The 17,872-nt window shown below is 39.3% G+C and overlaps 1 protein-coding gene across 2 annotated transcripts in view; it reads right to left on the reverse strand.

Annotated features, from left to right (window-relative positions):
* Positions 1 to 15,878, reverse strand: part of ccdc186 (coiled-coil domain-containing protein 186) — a 116,556-nt gene extending 100,678 nt beyond the window's left edge. For both annotated transcript variants that reach the window (XM_060842116.1, XM_060842117.1), the window contains exon 1: positions 15,599 to 15,878. The gene's annotated coding sequence lies outside the window, so the exon portion shown is untranslated. The remainder of the gene's footprint in view (positions 1 to 15,598) is intronic.
* Positions 15,879 to 17,872: the final 1,994 nt, after the last annotated feature.

Here is a 17,872-nt window from a genome sequence, read left to right on the forward strand (position 1 = left end):
TTAAACAGCAATGCAATTTTACAACGCTTGTTCTGGTTTTCAATTTCCACCACAGCCTTCACCTTCCCTATGTCTGGAATATCCTCCTGCATATGTTAAAGCCCTAAAACCCTCTCAAATATTGCACAACTCCAATTCTGGCTTCTTGGGCAACAGCACTTTTAAATTGCTCTACAATTAGTAACTATACTTTTAACTATCCAAGCTTTAAGTTCTGCAATATTCTTTACTGCTGATGGTTCAAAACACTAAACAACTGTAGTCATAGGTTAAAAATCACAAATTTCAAGAGCACCCTAAGGAAAGGACTATTCAGTTTAAAGTCATCTTTCCATGTACTAAACACTACTGCTCTTTTTTTCAAAATGTGCATGTATGTTATTGCACACTTGACAGTGTATCATTACTCTTCGTAAGAGACAGCAGATAATAAAATTGCCCTTTCACTCAAGAAAACCTTGTAATCAGCTCCTTGCTGCTACAGTGGAAAACTGCATTTTAACTACTGAAGGATTGCACCTTCAATAAAAAGAACAAATCTTTGTTATGGTTAATCAAGAGATTGAAAAGAGGGGAGCAACTTTATCCTTCCTCACCTCGGTCATAATACTGTGTTAAAGGTTCAGTTTAAATACAAAAATGTCATCTGGTACCACTCGACAGAAATGAATGCTCTACCTCCATTGCAGTGTCAAGTATGTGCTGTAATGTCAGATGGGAATTTTTCAATTGAGATTTTAACACCAAAGCTACGCCTTCCTTGTCAGGTCAATGTCAAAGAATCCATGACACTACTCAGTTACAGCCAATAATTAATGCTCAGTTAACTTCACAATGATTATCTGATCTTTACCACAGGGCCAGTTGTAGAAGCTTCCTACGTATACAAAACGACTGGCATAGTTCCCATATTGTCACAGTAACTACACAGTTCAAAAGTATTTTGTTGGCTGTATATTGCTGAGACACCCAGTAATCCAAGGCACTAAGGAATGCTAGCTTTTCTTTGTTTATAGTTCTAGTACCAGAAAATATTGTCTGTCCGAGTTTCCATAGTACTTATTAGAAAACAGAAAGTTTAAACATGAGATTTTCATCATTAAAATGTGACTTAACATTTTAACCTAAGGTGTGGTTTTAAAAGATCATAATGCAATTCTAAAAATATCTCACGATACGGACTGCACAGCGTCACCAGTGATGCAGAACGAACAACGTCACCCGAAGGTGGGGAAACAGTTGAATACCTTTTTCTGAAAAAGATATAGATTTCTGTCTTCTATGGTATTAGGCTTTTCCAAATATTGAAATAAAACATAGTTCCTAAGTCTTGATACCTTTATGTCATCTGATAACTCTTCTTCAAACACCTTTTCAGGAAAAGTCAATTAAAACATGGTTAATTTTCACAATATAAAGCAAAAGGTTCCAGAGCCATTAAAAAGCACACTAGTCACTGACAGGAACCCTTTGCCTGCTAAACCACAGAAATGTACAAAAAGATACAATGATGTACATACATATTTGCTGATCTTTACAAAGAAAAAAAACCCTAACGATTCTCGAGTGACACACAAGAAACCAATTATTTCAGTAGCTGAATAAAAGGTTTAGAAACTAAGTATGAGAAAAAAAGTTCAAAGGACCAGCAGAAATTGTGCACATACAAAGGATTGGATAGCAATTTAAGCAACATTAAAAGTACAAAGTACAATGGAAGCTCAATAATTTTCTTTCCCACATTAGTGGGAAGTCACAATGCAAACGTTTTTCCACCTCTAAAATGATTTTTTGACATCCTTACGTAAAAGGTTAGATTCAAATTTCTGTCCTTTATCTTAAAGATGTAACTCTTTCCTTCCTCAAAAACCTCAAGAATATACCATTATCTTTAAGGACACCCCTTGGCCTTCCAAGCTGATGTCCATTACCCCACCTAAAATGTCTTGGAAAATCTGACAACTTGTCAAATGATGCATGCATTTCTCCAAAATCCCATCTACTAGTCTTAGATACCAAAATATCATGAGTAAAAAACCAGCATTTTCTGTTCCATAAAATTATAACAGTAGTCGTCGGGTGTTTGCTAAATAGGTTGCACAATCTTCATGACATTGAGACTTGAGCCTTAAAATGTATGACAATCAGCATATTTAGTACTTAAAAAGGCAATTCATTGTGGAAATCAAAAACATTTCATATGAAAGACGATAGAAGCACACGTATTAATACACTCATTGACTTTCCTGTACTGCATGGTCTGGAAAGTGGCTTGGGAAAACTGGAGGACTGTGGGGGAAAAAAACCACGATAAATGCAGACTTGTTTTCTCCTCTTTATGGCTGATCTACTGATAAGAATGAACAGTTAAATCATTTTGAAGTTCAAATAGTGCTACACAACCCAAGAATCGTGATCCCTGTATTGTAGCAATGGAGCTCTTGGGAAAGCAAATGAGAGATAACAATTATCAAATAAGCTAATACCTGAATATCTGGATAATAGAATGGTGTCCACTGGTAGAACCATGACACCAACAGATAACCCGCATTCCTTCAATCCAGCCATTTGAACTTAGGTGACATTAAACAACATGTCAAAAATATTTGCTAACCATGCAACTTAGCTATGAGTGCTATGTAAATGGATGTGCCACCGATAAATAGTTATTGCAATATTATATATTTAATCAAACAACTTGCATTTACACTGCTTTTTAAACACAATAAAACACACCAGAGAGCTTCTTAGGAGGGTTACAGGCAAAACTTGACACGTAAACACATACATTCATGATCGAAAGCTTAGTCAGGAGGTAGCTTCTAAGATGCTAGAATGGCAAAAAAAAAAGAGGGGTAAAAGTTAAGAAAATCCAGAGATTAGGGCCTAGCCAGATGATGGCACATCTACTAATGGACTGATTAAAATGAAGGATGGCAAGAACAAAATAACAAAGAACAAGACAGCACAGGAATAGCACCTTTGGCCCAGCAACCCTGGCCCAGACACATGACATCTTTTTAAACCAAAAACCTCTGGTCTCTATGCAGTCCATGTCGCTCCATTTCCTGCCTCTTTAAGTATGCCTGGATGCCTCTTAAACATTGGTAGTATATCTGCTTCTACCACTTCCTCTAGCAACACATTCCAGGCACTTAACACCTTCTGCATTAAAATAAAACTTTAAGCTTCCTCACTTCTACCTTAACCTACATCCTCTTTTAGTTGACATCTCTACCCAGGGGAAAAAGCCCCTGATTATCTATTCTATCCATGCCTCTCAATCATCAAGTTGTTGATCAGCCTCTGAAATTCAAGTGAAAACAAAGTTTATCCAGTGTCTCCTCATAGGTAATACATAGATAGACTATAGAACAGTGCAGTACAGAACCTTTGGCCCTTGATGTTGCACTGACCTGTAAAACCAATCTGAAATCCATCTACCAACACTTTTCCATTATTATCCCCATATTTATCCAATGACGATTTAAATCTGCTTAAAGTTGGCAAATCTACTATTGTTGCAGGCAGGGCATTCCATGCTCTTACTACTCTCTGCGTCAAGAACCTACCTCGGACATCTGTCCTATACCCATCACCCCTCAATTTTAAATCATGTCCCCCTCATGCTCGCCATCACCATCAGAAAAAAAAAGGCTCTCACTGTCCATCCTATCTAACCCGCTGATCATCTTGTATGTTTCTATTAAATTACCTCTTAACCTTCTTCTCTCTAACAAAAATAGCTTCATGTCTCTCAGTCTTTCCTCGTAAGACCTTCCCTCCATACCAGGCAACATCCTAGCAAATCTCCTCTGAACCCTTTCCAATGCTTCCATGTCCTTCCTATAAATGCAGCAACCAGAACTGTACGCAATACTCAAAGTGTGACCGCACCAGAGATTTGTACAGTTGCAACATGTCCTTGTGGCTCCAAATCTTAAGCCCTCTAGCAATAAAAGCTAACATACTGTACGCTGCATACATATCCTATCAACCTGGGTGACAACTTTCAGGGATTTGCGTATGTGGACACTGGAAATCTCTCTGCTCATTCACAGTACCAAGAATCTTACCATTAGCCGAGTACTCTGCATTCATGTTATTCCTTCTGAAGAGAATCACCTCACCTTTTCCACATTAAACTCCATTTGCCACCTCTCAGCAGCTCGTTTATGCCTCGCTGAAACGTGCAACATCCTTTCCCACTTTCCACAACTACACTAACTTAAGTGTCATCCACAAATTTACTAACTCATTCTTCTACGCCCTCATCCAGATCATTTATAAAAATTGACAAACAGCACTGGCTCCAAAACAGATCCTTGCAGTACATCAGTAGTAACTGAACTCCAAGATGAACATTTCCCATCAACCACCACCCTCTGTCTTCTTTCAGCTAGCCAAATTCTGATCCAAAACTAAAATCACCCTCAATCCCATGCCTCCACATTTTCTACAATAGCCTACCGTGGGGAACCTCATCAAACACTTTACTGAAATCCATGTCAGCCGGTTTAGCCTCATCCACCAGTTTGGTCAACATTTCAAAAGAACTCAATAAGGTTTGTGAGGCACAACCTACCCTTCGCAAAGCCGTGCTGACTATCAAAGGATTTATAATCATCTAGAAAGGAATCATATCTCTTATAATCCTTTCCAACACTTAACCATAACTGAAGTAAGGCTCACTGGTCTATCATTACCAGGGTTGTCTCTATTCCCCTTCTTAAACAAGGGGACATTTGCTAATATCCAGTCTTCTGGCACTATTCTTGTACATGAAGACGACAAAAAGATCATAGCCAAAGGCTCTACAATCTCCTCCCTGGCTTCCCCAGAGTATCCTCCGATAAATCTGGCACAGTGGCTCAGTAGTTGGCATTGCTGCCTCATAGCACCAGGGACCCGGGTTCAATTCCCACCTTGGGCAACTGTCAGTTCTCCCCATGTCTGCGTGGGTTTCCTCCGGATGCTCTGGTTTACTCCCACAGTCCAAAGATGTGCAGGGAAGGTGAATTGGCAATGCTAAATTACCTAGAGAGTTAGGTGCATTAGTTAGGGGAATGGGTCTGGGTGGGTTACTCTTCGGAGGGTCGGTGTGGACTTGTTGGGCCCGTTTCCACACTGTAGGGAATCTAATTTAATCTAAAAATCCCATCCAGTTCAGGGGACTCATTTATTTTCACACTTTTCAGAATTGCTAACACCTCCTCCTGATAAACCTAGTTTAATAGCCTGTATCTCAGTTTTCTCCTGGACAACATTGTCAGAAATCACAGGAAAAAGACAAAAAATATTCATTTAGTGACTCTATCTTTTTGGACTCCATACATAACTTACTACAACTGTGCTTGACAGACCCTAACTTTACTGTAGACATTATTTCATTTCTGACATAGGATTAAGGAAAGCCCTAAAGCTTTCAAGCTATCTGCCAACGACTTCTCATGTCCCCTCCTGGTTCTTCTTAGCTCTCTATATAGGTCCTTCCTGGCTAACCTGTCACACACAAGCACGCTGACAGATCCTTTACATCTCCTCTTTACATAATACCTTCCAAATGAGCTAAAATCCTGGTAAATCCTTTCTGTACCCTCTTCATTGTCACCACATCCTTCTGACAACACGACCACAAGAACCTCATAATGTTCCAAATGTGGCTTCATTAAACGTCTACACAGCTGCAACATCACTTGCCAACTTTATACTCAATGCACAGACTGAAGGCAAGCATGCCATACACCTTCCTGACTACCTTATGCACTTGTGCTCCCACTTTCAGGGAACTGTGGACCTGGATCCCAATACATATTAATGCTTCTAAGGGTGCTGCCACTTTTCTGCCCAAGTCTCCAACCTTGCTATATCCTGCTGTACCATCTAAAAATCCCCCTTACTATCCATAGCACTTTCAATTTTTGTTTTGTCTGCAAACTTACGAATCAGGTCACCTAAATTCTCCTCCAAAATCATTTATATACCTGTCATAAAGCTAGTCCTTTTTTTCCCTAAAAGCTGATCCTTGGCTCAAAGATTCTATGCCCTTGATGTTTTTCAGAGGGTAATAAACGAGGCCGGGTTCCGATCAGTCTGGCTTGGTACAAAGATGAAAAGGATTTTGAATGTCTTTTGTTAATATGTAAACGGATGAAACTTCAGGCCAAATTGGTCATATTTTAAACGTGACCTGTCGAATGAAATGGGGAGTGGTCAGCTCTCTAGCTGAGCAGTTTAGTTGAGTCCAGAACTGGATGGGAGTTCAACTGTGAGCTATGTGGAAACTCTCTCTCCTTCTTACTTCAACCTGTAAGCATGTGTTCCATTTATACTGGTTTTTAAAGGGAGTTTACTTATTGGAACTGTTGTGTATATTCAGAACAGCATACTTCAGTCTAATTTTGGATAGATCGAGTTCTGTACAGGTTCTTTATTCTGTTCTTTGTGCTTTATAGTATAATTTTGTCAACGTTTTGTCTGTTTTAAACCTGGCAGTCAACCTCGCTAATTCACTCCGGTTAATTTTCACTGTACATTTACTGAAGCAAATTGCAAAGTTATGGTTCTGGGCTGCCTGCTTAAGAACATTTTGAGTGGTCTGGCCTAGTCCATAACACATATTGCAAACACCAGGGGGCCTAGCACTGATCCTTACACAGGTCACAGATCTCCAATCTTTGAAAGATTAACCCCGTCACTCCGTCTTCTATGACCAAACCAATTCCGCAACCATCTTACCAAGAGGCCAGTATGAGGGAAGCAGAGTCATCAGAAGAGATTACGAAGAAAGAAGGGGCCAAGGCTGTTGAAATATTTGAAAACAAGATGAGGATTTGAAAATTGAGATGGTTGGGAACCAAAGAAGGACAGTGAGCATTGGTAAAATCAAACTTGGTGAAAGTTAAAACAATGGGTGGAATCTCTGAATAACATCCGGTCCAGTGGGGATAACATGACTGGCCATCCCAGAGGGCATTCAAATAGTCTGGAGGCAAAAGGCTTGAATTAAGCTCTGAGGTAATAGCAGAATCAGATGATACAAACTGCCAATCTTAGTGGCTCTAACTACATATGCTCCTAAGTTCACTTTGGGCTCAAAAATGACACCAAGGCTATGAACAGACTTATTCAGCAACAGAAAGGCTATTGGGAGAGGAATGGAACCTAAAACGTATTACCATCTCTAACTATTTTACCCACCACCTTCTCAAAGAAAACTCAGAATGAGAATTTGTGATAACTTGAAAGTTATCACACCATCTCAGACATCCATGCAATTTGTTTAATTTACCTGCACTAATATCTTTTATAGATCAATGTCAAACATTGTTTGATAATACTCATGTGAAGCATTTTACCATTTGAAAATACCATACAAATGTTAGTTGCTGTTGAGGTTTTGGGTATTCCTGGGATTCCAGAGTGTGATAGTCAGTCAGTTTGAGAACAATAGCAAAATCACCTCCATACAGACAAATCGTGATTTAAAATTTGTTCATGGATTCTGCACATTGCTGGTCAACAAATATTTATTCACATCACTAATTTCCATGGGGACCAGTCAAGAAACTACATGGCCACGGGTCTGGAATCAGAAGTAGGCCAGACCAAACAAGGATGAAAGATTTCCTTCTCTACAGCACATCAGTGAACCAAATGAGATTTTACAGTATTCTGCATTAGTTACATGGTTGCAATGAGGCCAGCTTTTAATTCAAGCTGTAAAAGAAAATTGCTACCTGCCATGTGGATGATTTGAATCCACCTCCCATGGAAATTAGCCTGGAGTTCCAGATTACAAGTCAAATTATATTAACACACTGCCATTGTGTCCTCTTGTTGTGAACTATATAGCTGCTAAAATAATTTATTTTATGACAGTGTTACTGGATTACTCCTCAATATAATTCTTCATCTTCAAAAACATCAGCCAGTCTTTTTACTTTATTTCTGAAACTTTTTCACTGAAGATATTGAAGAGAATCTAAATTTAAGAGTTTCCTATAATACTTTAAATTATCAACTGAGGTTTGCTGAGATTTTTGCTTAAAAATTGCTTTCTTTCCAATGAGAATATCATAACTTCGTCACTCAACCAGTCCAATTCCTCAGGAGTACATGAAGCAGATTTCTGTTCTATCAGGCAATGACAGGTCCTCTGGTCACTCCACTTCCCCAATTGCTTTCAACACAAACCCATCTCAGTACCTGAATAATCGATGCTCCAGTCAATTGGGCCAGAAATAAACCAATCACTGACATGCCAGCAGTATGAAAAGGACTTCCACCAAGAGGCTCTTGTTTGGAAATTGTTCATTTGACTTAAATTTGCTTTAACTAACAAGGATCTTTTTCCATCTGAGACACAATGATTTCATGCAATCTTTGAAAATCTTGCCACAATCAGAGATCTCATGAAGCCAGGCTGAGAATCCCTGCTTTATATCTTAATGGATCACAAACAATGCCTGACTCCAATCGAACAAATGTTTCCTGCCTAAATGTCATTTGCATAAATAGATACAACACAGAAGGCAGCCGTTTGGTTGGTCAACTCCTGCAGACAGTTTGCAAAGATATTAGTCATGATTTGGAGATGCCGGTGTTGGACTGGAGTGTACAAAGTTAAAAATCACAACACCAGGATATCATCCAACAGGTTTAATTGAAAGCACAACTAGCTTTCAGAGCGCTGCTCCTTCATCAGGTGATAGTGGAGGACACAATTCCAAGGTACAGAATTTATCGCAAAAATTTTCAGTTACATCACACTGTAAATTTTTGCTATAAATTCTGTGCCTTAGAATGGTGTCCTCCACTATCACCTGATGAAGGAGCAGCGCTCTGAAAGCTAGTGTGCTTCCAATTAAACCTGTTGGATGATATCCTGGTGTTGTGTGATTTTTAAACTTTATAAAGACACTGACTCACATAATTCCACTCCCCCAATTTTCTTCAATGCCTAGCATGTTTGCTTGGTGTTTCACCAATTATTTTCTGACAACCATAATTGAATCTGCCTCTGTTGTATTCTTAGATAATATTTTCCACACCCTAACAACCACCACAAACAGATTTTATGTCACTGTTGGTGGTTTGCCAGCCATCTTAAATTAATGTCATCTGGTTCACAGCCCTTCTTCTTTTGGGAACTGTTTCTCAAACTATTCTGTTGAGTCATCTTAAGATTTTGACTACTACCAAATCTCTTCTTAACCTTTACATCAAGGAGAATAACCCCAGCATCTCAATGTATTCCTGCAGATGAAATCCACCGTTCCAAGAACCACTTGAGTAAATAGTTTCTGTAGCCAAATACTGTCACATCGTTTCTGAAGAGTGGTACCCAGAACTGGCCACTATTCTCCAAATGAGTGAAATGTAGTGACTTGCACAGGTTTACAACACATCCTTGCTTTTGTACTGTCAGTTTAAGATTCCAGTTAAGCAACCTTCAACTTGCCTTTCTACCTTAAAATAGTGCATACTAACCACCAAACTCCTGTCTTTTACACCTTGAGAATGGTGCCCTTCATTTATGGTGACTCTATTTTTTTCTTACAAAATATATCACTTCACACTACTTGGCATTAAAATGTCATTATACTTTTGCAAAGAGGCATTTTTTTCCTGAAAGTGGCATATAACCATATGGTTAAACGCCTTATACCAACATTGAATTTCTATTAATTATCCTGTTGTCTTTTATCAATCATTACTGTTCCATTGGTAAAGCACTGCACTGTCACTGACTATACACTTGAACATGTGTGCAACATTCTACTGTTCCACACAAAATCAATAACAAAACTGTACAGGTATGTTGCCCATTATGTTAAAAAACACAATAGTCATCACAATTTTTAGGTTGCAATTTACATATTTAAGTTCATGGTTACAGTTAACATTTATATTAAAAAGGTGCCCAATAAACTGCATAGGTTTGGTGCATGCTAGTGCACCAAATTATAGGTGGATCAGGACCTGTTAGTTGCATTTGAGCTGAGAATTCACTCCAACCAATTTTCTGCTTGCTTAACAGTTCTGCAAATTTTACAACATTACACCATGTTAGCTTCTTTTGTCACTGATATTCAGCAATGATGCAATATGATGTGGGGTGTAACAATGTCAGTGTTTCAGATTAACGAGAAAGTAGCTTCCAAATAATATAATAGGATATCTGCTAGCACTACAAAGCAAGCTTAAATTTAACTTACTTTTAAAAAGAACAAACAACTGTGTGTTATGGGACTAGAAAGAGAAGAAAGCAAAGATTAATATCGAATGCCAGTTTATTGTTTCATCAACCTTGCAATGCCGTTTGCCTTTATCATTTATGTGACAACTACGTTTTGTAACTACATTTTTAAAAAAGAATATACAATTACACAATTGATATCCAAGGCTTCTGTCCTCCAGAGTTCAAAAACATTATCTTTGGGAGTGGGAGGTTCAGCTCAACAGAAAATATCATTGTTCCAAGCCAGACACTGAAATGTCAAGAAAACGTCATGGTTGTGGGTATGTTCGCCAAGCTGGGAAGTTGATTTGCAGATGTTTCGTCCCCTGTCCAGGTGACATCTCCAGTGCTTTGGAGCCACCACTATACTGTGTCTTCTGGAATTTATGTGGTTCTGTTTCTGGTGTTTCCAGTAGTCAGTTCCAGTTGTTTGTTGTTGTGGCTGGTAGATTGGGTCTTGGTCTATGTGTTCGCTGATAGAATCAGTGGATAAGTGTCATGCTTCTAGGAATTTTCTGGCTGTTCTCTGTTGAGCTTGTCCTATGATCGTTGTGTTGTACCAGTCAAATTTGTGGTCCGTCACCTGCGTGTATGGCTACTAAAGGGCGATAACGCACTGCAGCACTCCAGACCTACAAAAGGGAAGAAGAACACCCCTACAGAGTCTTACCAAGAACAGATATCCCTGCAACTTCATCCACAGATGCCTAAGAGACAAACAATGCGATGAGGACATGCCAGAACCTCACTCACTAGCTACACTGCCTTACATAAGAAAAGTCTCGGAATTGACAGCCAGACATATCCGGACACTGGGATTCAAGACAGCTCACAAACTGACAGCTATGCTCAGACAGCAACTAACCAGGACAAAAGACCCGATACCCATTGTGTGCAAGACTAACGTAATTTACAAGATTCCATGCAAAGATTGCACAAAACACTATAAAGACAAAAAGAGGCAGACAACTCACAATCCGCAATCACAAACATCAACTAGCCACTGAACGCAACGACCAGCTGTCCCTTGTAGCCTTACACACATGACAAGGAGAATAAATTCGACTGGGACAACACAATGATCAATCACAGGACAAACTAAACAGAGGACAACTAGAGAATTCCTAGAAGCATGGCATTCAGATGGATTCAATCAACAAGCACGTAGACCTAAATCCAATATACTGGCCATTACAACAAAATACCAGAAGCATCAGAAACGGAACCAAATAAATTCCAGAAGACACAGTACAGCAACACTTCACAGCAGGCTCCAAAGCACCTAACATGTCACCTAAACAGGGGATGAAACATCTGCAAACCAACCTTCCAGCTCAGTGAATAAACCCACAGCCACAACAACCAACACCCAAGCTACAAGTTTTTACATTAACCTTGAACATCAAGAAAATGTTTGTCCCAAATAAAGGCAGCTGCCAATCTCCACAATATCTCAAAAATCCGATAGCTGCACCACTCATGCTAGAAGGTCATGTGTCCAAATCACACTCCAGAAAATTACGTATATAATCTACTCTGACATCTCTGAAGGGTTGATGAAATGCTGCACTGTCAGAGTTGCAGATTTCAAATGAGACATTAAACCAAGGGATCATCTGCTTGCTTAAGTGGACACAAAAAGTATCATGGTACTTTCTGAAGAGAAGAATGGAAGTTTTCCTGCCAACATCACCAAGAGTGATTGGTGATTTATTTCGTTTCTGTTTTAACAGATTTCGTGTATATAAATTTGTTGCTGCATTGCAATTGAGACTACAGCGTACACTCCTAGCAATACACTAATTTTTTTTTAAACCACCAATCATCTTCAAGGATTTGCCAAGGTTACTTTGTCTTTTCCTAGAGAAAAAAAAGTTTAACTTTAGAGTATCTGCTCTAAACGAGTTCTTCAGTCACATATTCATGGTCCACTCTTCTGTTGTAAGAGTCATTAATCTCATTTTTGGAAACCCAATGCATGGCATCACATTGAATTTAAATTATGCAACAGATTTCAGAAAATCTATGTTGACAAAAATTCAACATGAATACAAGTTTTTAAAAGCTATGATTACAACTGAGATTTTTCAGGCATGGAGCTTGCAGCTGTAGAGAGAGAGAAAAAAAAAATCAGTATAGAACACTAAAATCAATCTGCTTCACTACTAAAAGGCATCTACAGCAACCAGTGGAAAACTATTTATTAGCGGACTATACTGCTTCCTCTGAATTAAGCCTCAATTAGCATCTCTCAGTATGGTGACATACCTTGCAATGACAGTTTCAACTCTTTCACATATTCAGAACACTAAGTCAAAAAGAAAAAAAGTGACAATTCTCAGCAACTTTAACAACTAAAAGACATTCCCAAAATCATACAGAGCCAATAAAAAAAATTGACATACAAGAAACATAACCATCTATGCACAGCAACTTCACAGATAATTTGATATCATTAATAGTGATTTACACTACAATAAACAGCTTCATTATAAAAGACAATTTGAAATATAAAAGATAACAAGATGGGAAAGGTCATAACATCTAATCCATTAAGTCCTAGAATACCACTAATAATTTGCTTCATAGGAACACAAAAGTTAACCTTTCCATACCAAACTAGACCAGTAGCTTTCAGACTTAAAAGGTGGAGAATTCTCTCTCATCTCCCACAAATACTCAAACCAATCCCTACAAACACTGATCCCAACATTAACTTTAAACAACTACTCAAAAGGAATTCCTGTAGAAGGGCTTATGCCCAAAATGTTGAATCTCCTGTTCCTTGGATGCTGCCTGACCTGCTGCGCTTTTCCAGCAACACATTTTCACCCCAAGTATATGACTCTATAATACTGGTCCATAAATGAAGTACACAAACAGACCTTTGGGTCTAATTCATCTGTGTCCAACTGATTTCCCAAAGTAAATTAGTCCCATTTGCCGTATGTCCCTCTAAACCATTCCTATTCAGGTACCTGTCCAAATGTCTTTTAAGTGTTGTACCAGTACACACATCCACTGGCAGTTAGTTCCATAAACGAACCACCCACCGCCTGAAAATGTTGCCCCTCTCACTTTACAATTATTCCCACCTGTTTTGAATTTCCCTAAGCTATAGAGGTGGAAATTAAGTATAGAAATCCTGCTCAATTTATTTTGCTAATTCTATCATGGCCCTTTAACACCATTTATCTATTTTGTAAACAAAGGGGAAAGATTTTGAATACTTGTAGCACAAAGAAATAATGCTATCACTATATTAGTATACTATTACTATTCTGCCAAATAACTTTTTTTTTCCCAGCATGTTAGGCTTTCGGATTTCCTAGTCAAAAAAGGCAGGACACATTTACTGTATCTCCTGACATCCTACGTGATCACATGTAAACGATATGAAGTTGTTGATTAGTTACAGTTATCATTCTATCGTCAGCATCATACTGAAATGTGACAAGGAAACTTTCAGTTACGGAATTTTTGGTAACAAATATATCCAAAGTCACCTGTTCCTATGCTGTCTTCACCACACATCTCAAATTACATATTATATCCTAAATTATTTAAGGTACTTTTCATTTGAATTAATCAATAACATCTGCTTCCACCATCTTTCAATAGCAAGCCTACCGTATAGATTGACAATGCTTGCTCAAAGAAAGTTTCCATTAATTTGTTTTGAACTGGACTCCCTCAAGCATAATCTATTTCCATTGGTCTCAGTATCCTTGAAAATGAGAAAAAGCACGTCATGTTCTACAGTATCCAGTTCCTTTAGAAGCTGAAAAATCCTAAGCATGTCATCTCTTTTCGAGTGAAGGCATGACCAATTCACATAAATGAATTGCATAAAGGAGCAGTTATCAGGTCAATTATTTCAGTTGCTCTTTTCTGTTCCCTCTCCACAGCAGTAACAGCACCAATAGTTAACAGTAGAAAATTCCCAATATTTTAGCTCAATAGTTGTTTTTCAGTCATTTCCACTTATGATTTGCTGTTTGTCAAAGCTTTTTGCAAATGTATTATCCATCTGCAATGTCAGGTCTCAACTTTCCAGGCACTTGATTTCTATTGCTTGGTTTTATTTGGAACCACAATTGAAGCACTTCACATTTCATCTGCCACCTGTCAAATTTGCAAATATAGGTTCATTCCAACTGTGCCTTATCCTGCTCAACTTTGGACTTCACCAACTTCACTGCCTAGACTTGCAGATGCCGTAGAATTATTGTTATTCCTACCTCCAGATGACCTATGAAGGTTTCTTTTTAAATTCCCATGGGACAGGTAACCTTCTCCGAGACTGATAACTCCAGTACTACCAGCCTCTTTTCACTTTATGTATTTTCAGTACCAGCTTTTCCAGAGGAACTACGTCAAGAGCCTGACTGAAATTCAAGCACACCATATGTAGCTGATCATCTATAACACTGAACAGTTCAGTTGCATTGACAAGTCTTACCTTCAAAAACCCATATTGGTTATAACATACATATGTTGGGATGCTCTATGATTTTATTTCTACTAAAGGTTTCCTATAATTTACTCCTAGGATGTAACCCTAGGAGGTCTGTTATTTGCTGTTTCTTTCAAAAAAATTAGCATTTGTCTTTGGCAGTCCTAAGAGATTTGTGACAGATTTCGCAAACAAAAGTGCCCCCTGAATTTCCCATGTACAAACAGACAAGAACTTCGTTATGTAGTTTGGGAAAAAATGATAAGATTTATATCCTCATAACCAAACAGAGCTCTATTATCGCAGCATACTGTAGGTTATATCAATAGGAGTATTAAATAATCCTTGAGCTGAACTTTGATCCATCTTCCTTAATCATTCAAAATCCCATGAAATACGTTTGAATCACTTCCCACAAAATCGCAGTGAAGACACTCTTCCAGTATCTACGATACTGTCATTTGCAGCATGAGGTGTAAAATATTTTAGTTGCGACACGTATTGCAAGTTTTAGGGCAGGTCAACAGTAAAATCAGATTAAAATAACAAAGCAGATGTGACGAAATACTAATTATTTTATTATCCAGGTGCAGTGGCTAAAGGATCATGTTTGCAGCATCTGACTGTCCAACAATGACAAATATAGATTCACTCCCCTGAAGTGGAGATGGTCGGGGGGGGGGGGGGGGGGGAAGAGCGGGAAGAGACAAACAGACCTCGGTTTATGACAAGTCCGGAGCCTGTGGGGGAAAACATAAACCACGGGAATGTTTGATGCTGCAGGAGAACGGCAGAGGGACAGTTGCCGCAATCATGGGCCTGGTTAACGGCCCAGGGTACGGCGGGGAGGTGGGGAATATAAGGAGACACGAGAATCACAGGCACAAGCTGCATCTTACCCGGACTCCGCAGCAACCCTCAGCCCCGTGCGCTCCACACGCTGCCAGCGGCCCCCACATCGGCCCTGTTGTCGGTCCCTCGCAGGGGCATCGTCGCCGAACCCTGGTCTGCCGGCAATCAGAGCAACTCCTGCTTTCGGTCTCAACCGAGCCTCGGCCCCGAGTGGCTTCGCAAGAAACACAAACTGCAACGACCTTTCCCACCGTTTTCCCCACCCACTGCCGCTCCGCTGCTCTGCAGGCCTATCCCTCAACCTCTGCCGCAACTCCAACTCCAGGCCCGGCCTCTGACACGACAACAAATACGACGTAACCACGGCCGCACCCCGCCCACCCTCCGCTAACCAATCACTGCTCAGGTATCCCAATTATCATACGACCCGGCAACAGAACAGCCAATAGTGAATCAGTGACGTACAGGCGTATTTGCCCGCCCTCCGCGTGCCAGCTGATTGACTGGAATAGTAACAACTACTTGCAAGGAAACCCTCGCACTTAGCGTGGGCAGATCTCTGAATCATTTAACTCAAGAAGAGGTGTCCCTGTTACTAGACTTGTTAATGATTCTTCGTCACTGTCATTCATTAATAATTTTAATAATGTATTTATCTGTACACCTTATTGTTTAACCTCAGTCTAGATTTGCAAAGGAAAGTTTTTCAGCCAAATCTGTTAATATCATGCCCTTGATCGCAAATTATATCTTTGCTGCTTGTTGTTTTCACATTTTCAATAGGCTTATGTTATGTAATAGGTCTATTGTGTTCTTGAGTATATAGCCTTTGAACCTGAGAACTACTGTGAAACAATAGATCACGTTTCACTTGTTAATGTGAGTTGACTTCTTGTAAAATGATTTCGAGGCGCCGGTGTTGGACTGGGGTGTACAAAGTTAAAAATCACACAATACCAGGTTTTCGTCCAACAGGTTTAATTGGAAGCACACTAGCTTTCAAAGCGATGAAGAGCAGCGCTCCAAAAGCTAGTGTGCTCCCAATTAAACCTGTTGGACGATAACCTGGTGTTGTGTGATTTTTAACCAGCTTTATTTGGAATCACTATCTTGCAAAACGCTGCTTCTTCCTTTGGTGGACATGCAAGCACTAGCTTAGAAGGCTAGTGATTCCAAATAAACCTGTTGGATGTAGGTTTGCTAGCAGAGCTGGAAGGTTTGTTTTCAGATGTTTTGTCACCATACTAGATAACATCATTAGTGAGCCTCCGAATGAAGCACTTGTGCCATAGCCCACTTTCTATTTACGTGTTTAGGTTTCCTTGGATTGGTGATATCATTTTTGGTGATAATGTCATTTCCTGTTCATTTTCTCAGGGGATGGTAAATGAGATCCAAGTCAATATGTTTGTTGATAGAGTTCTGGTTAGAATGCTATGCTTCTAGGAATTCTCGTGCATGTCTCTGTTTGGCTTGTCCTAGGATGGATGTGTTGTCCCAGTCAAAGTGGTGTCCTTCCTCATCTGTATGTAAAGATACGAGTGAGAGTTAGTCATGTCTTTTCTGTCAAAGACCACTGCCACCAGTGGTTCATCCGGAGGCTCACTGATGATGTTACCTCGTATGGTGACAAAATGTCTGAAAATGAACCTTCCAGCTCAGCGAGCAAACCTACATCTATTAACTCATACAATTGGCATCAACATGTAAATTCTAGAATAAATATGGTTGCAACTTAGAATTGCATAATTGTTCACAAGATCAATGAATGCTACTGTGCCTAAATGCACAAAGGAATAGACAGCCAAAGAAGATGTGGGATTTTACAAAGTTAATAAAGGAGACAAAAGTGTAATTTTTAGTTGGCCAAGTGTAAGAAAAAAACTTTCTAAAAGTCTAGTTGCTTTGTATCATTAGTGTAGAGAGCCTAGGTGCCAACTTGGAGGTATGGTCAAATCAATTGTTCTCCAGCGTCAAAATTGTGGCAGCAATGCAACCCATAATAGGAGAATAATATCCTTACCTCAGTGACAAGAGGCTTAATTCTGTGATCAAATTCGAAGACATACCAGTGCAAGCAAGTAGTGCTACTAAAAATCAATATCTCTGCCTGTAGTCCTTATCGCAAATATTCTGAAGGTGAATATCCACAATGCACACTGCATTTTATTTTCATCCAATATTATCATGTTTAAAAGCCCTCATTCCAAGCTGCTCAGAGTCACAGATCGAATTCATAGCTATCTTGTACAAAACTCACGTTCTATTTGCATAAAAAAGAACCTTGCTTATGGAAGTCTCAAAATCCTAGCTGCAGGTTG

Source organism: Hemiscyllium ocellatum, chromosome 22 (assembly GCF_020745735.1).
Source record: "Hemiscyllium ocellatum isolate sHemOce1 chromosome 22, sHemOce1.pat.X.cur, whole genome shotgun sequence".
NCBI classification, from domain to species: domain Eukaryota; kingdom Metazoa; phylum Chordata; class Chondrichthyes; order Orectolobiformes; family Hemiscylliidae; genus Hemiscyllium; species Hemiscyllium ocellatum.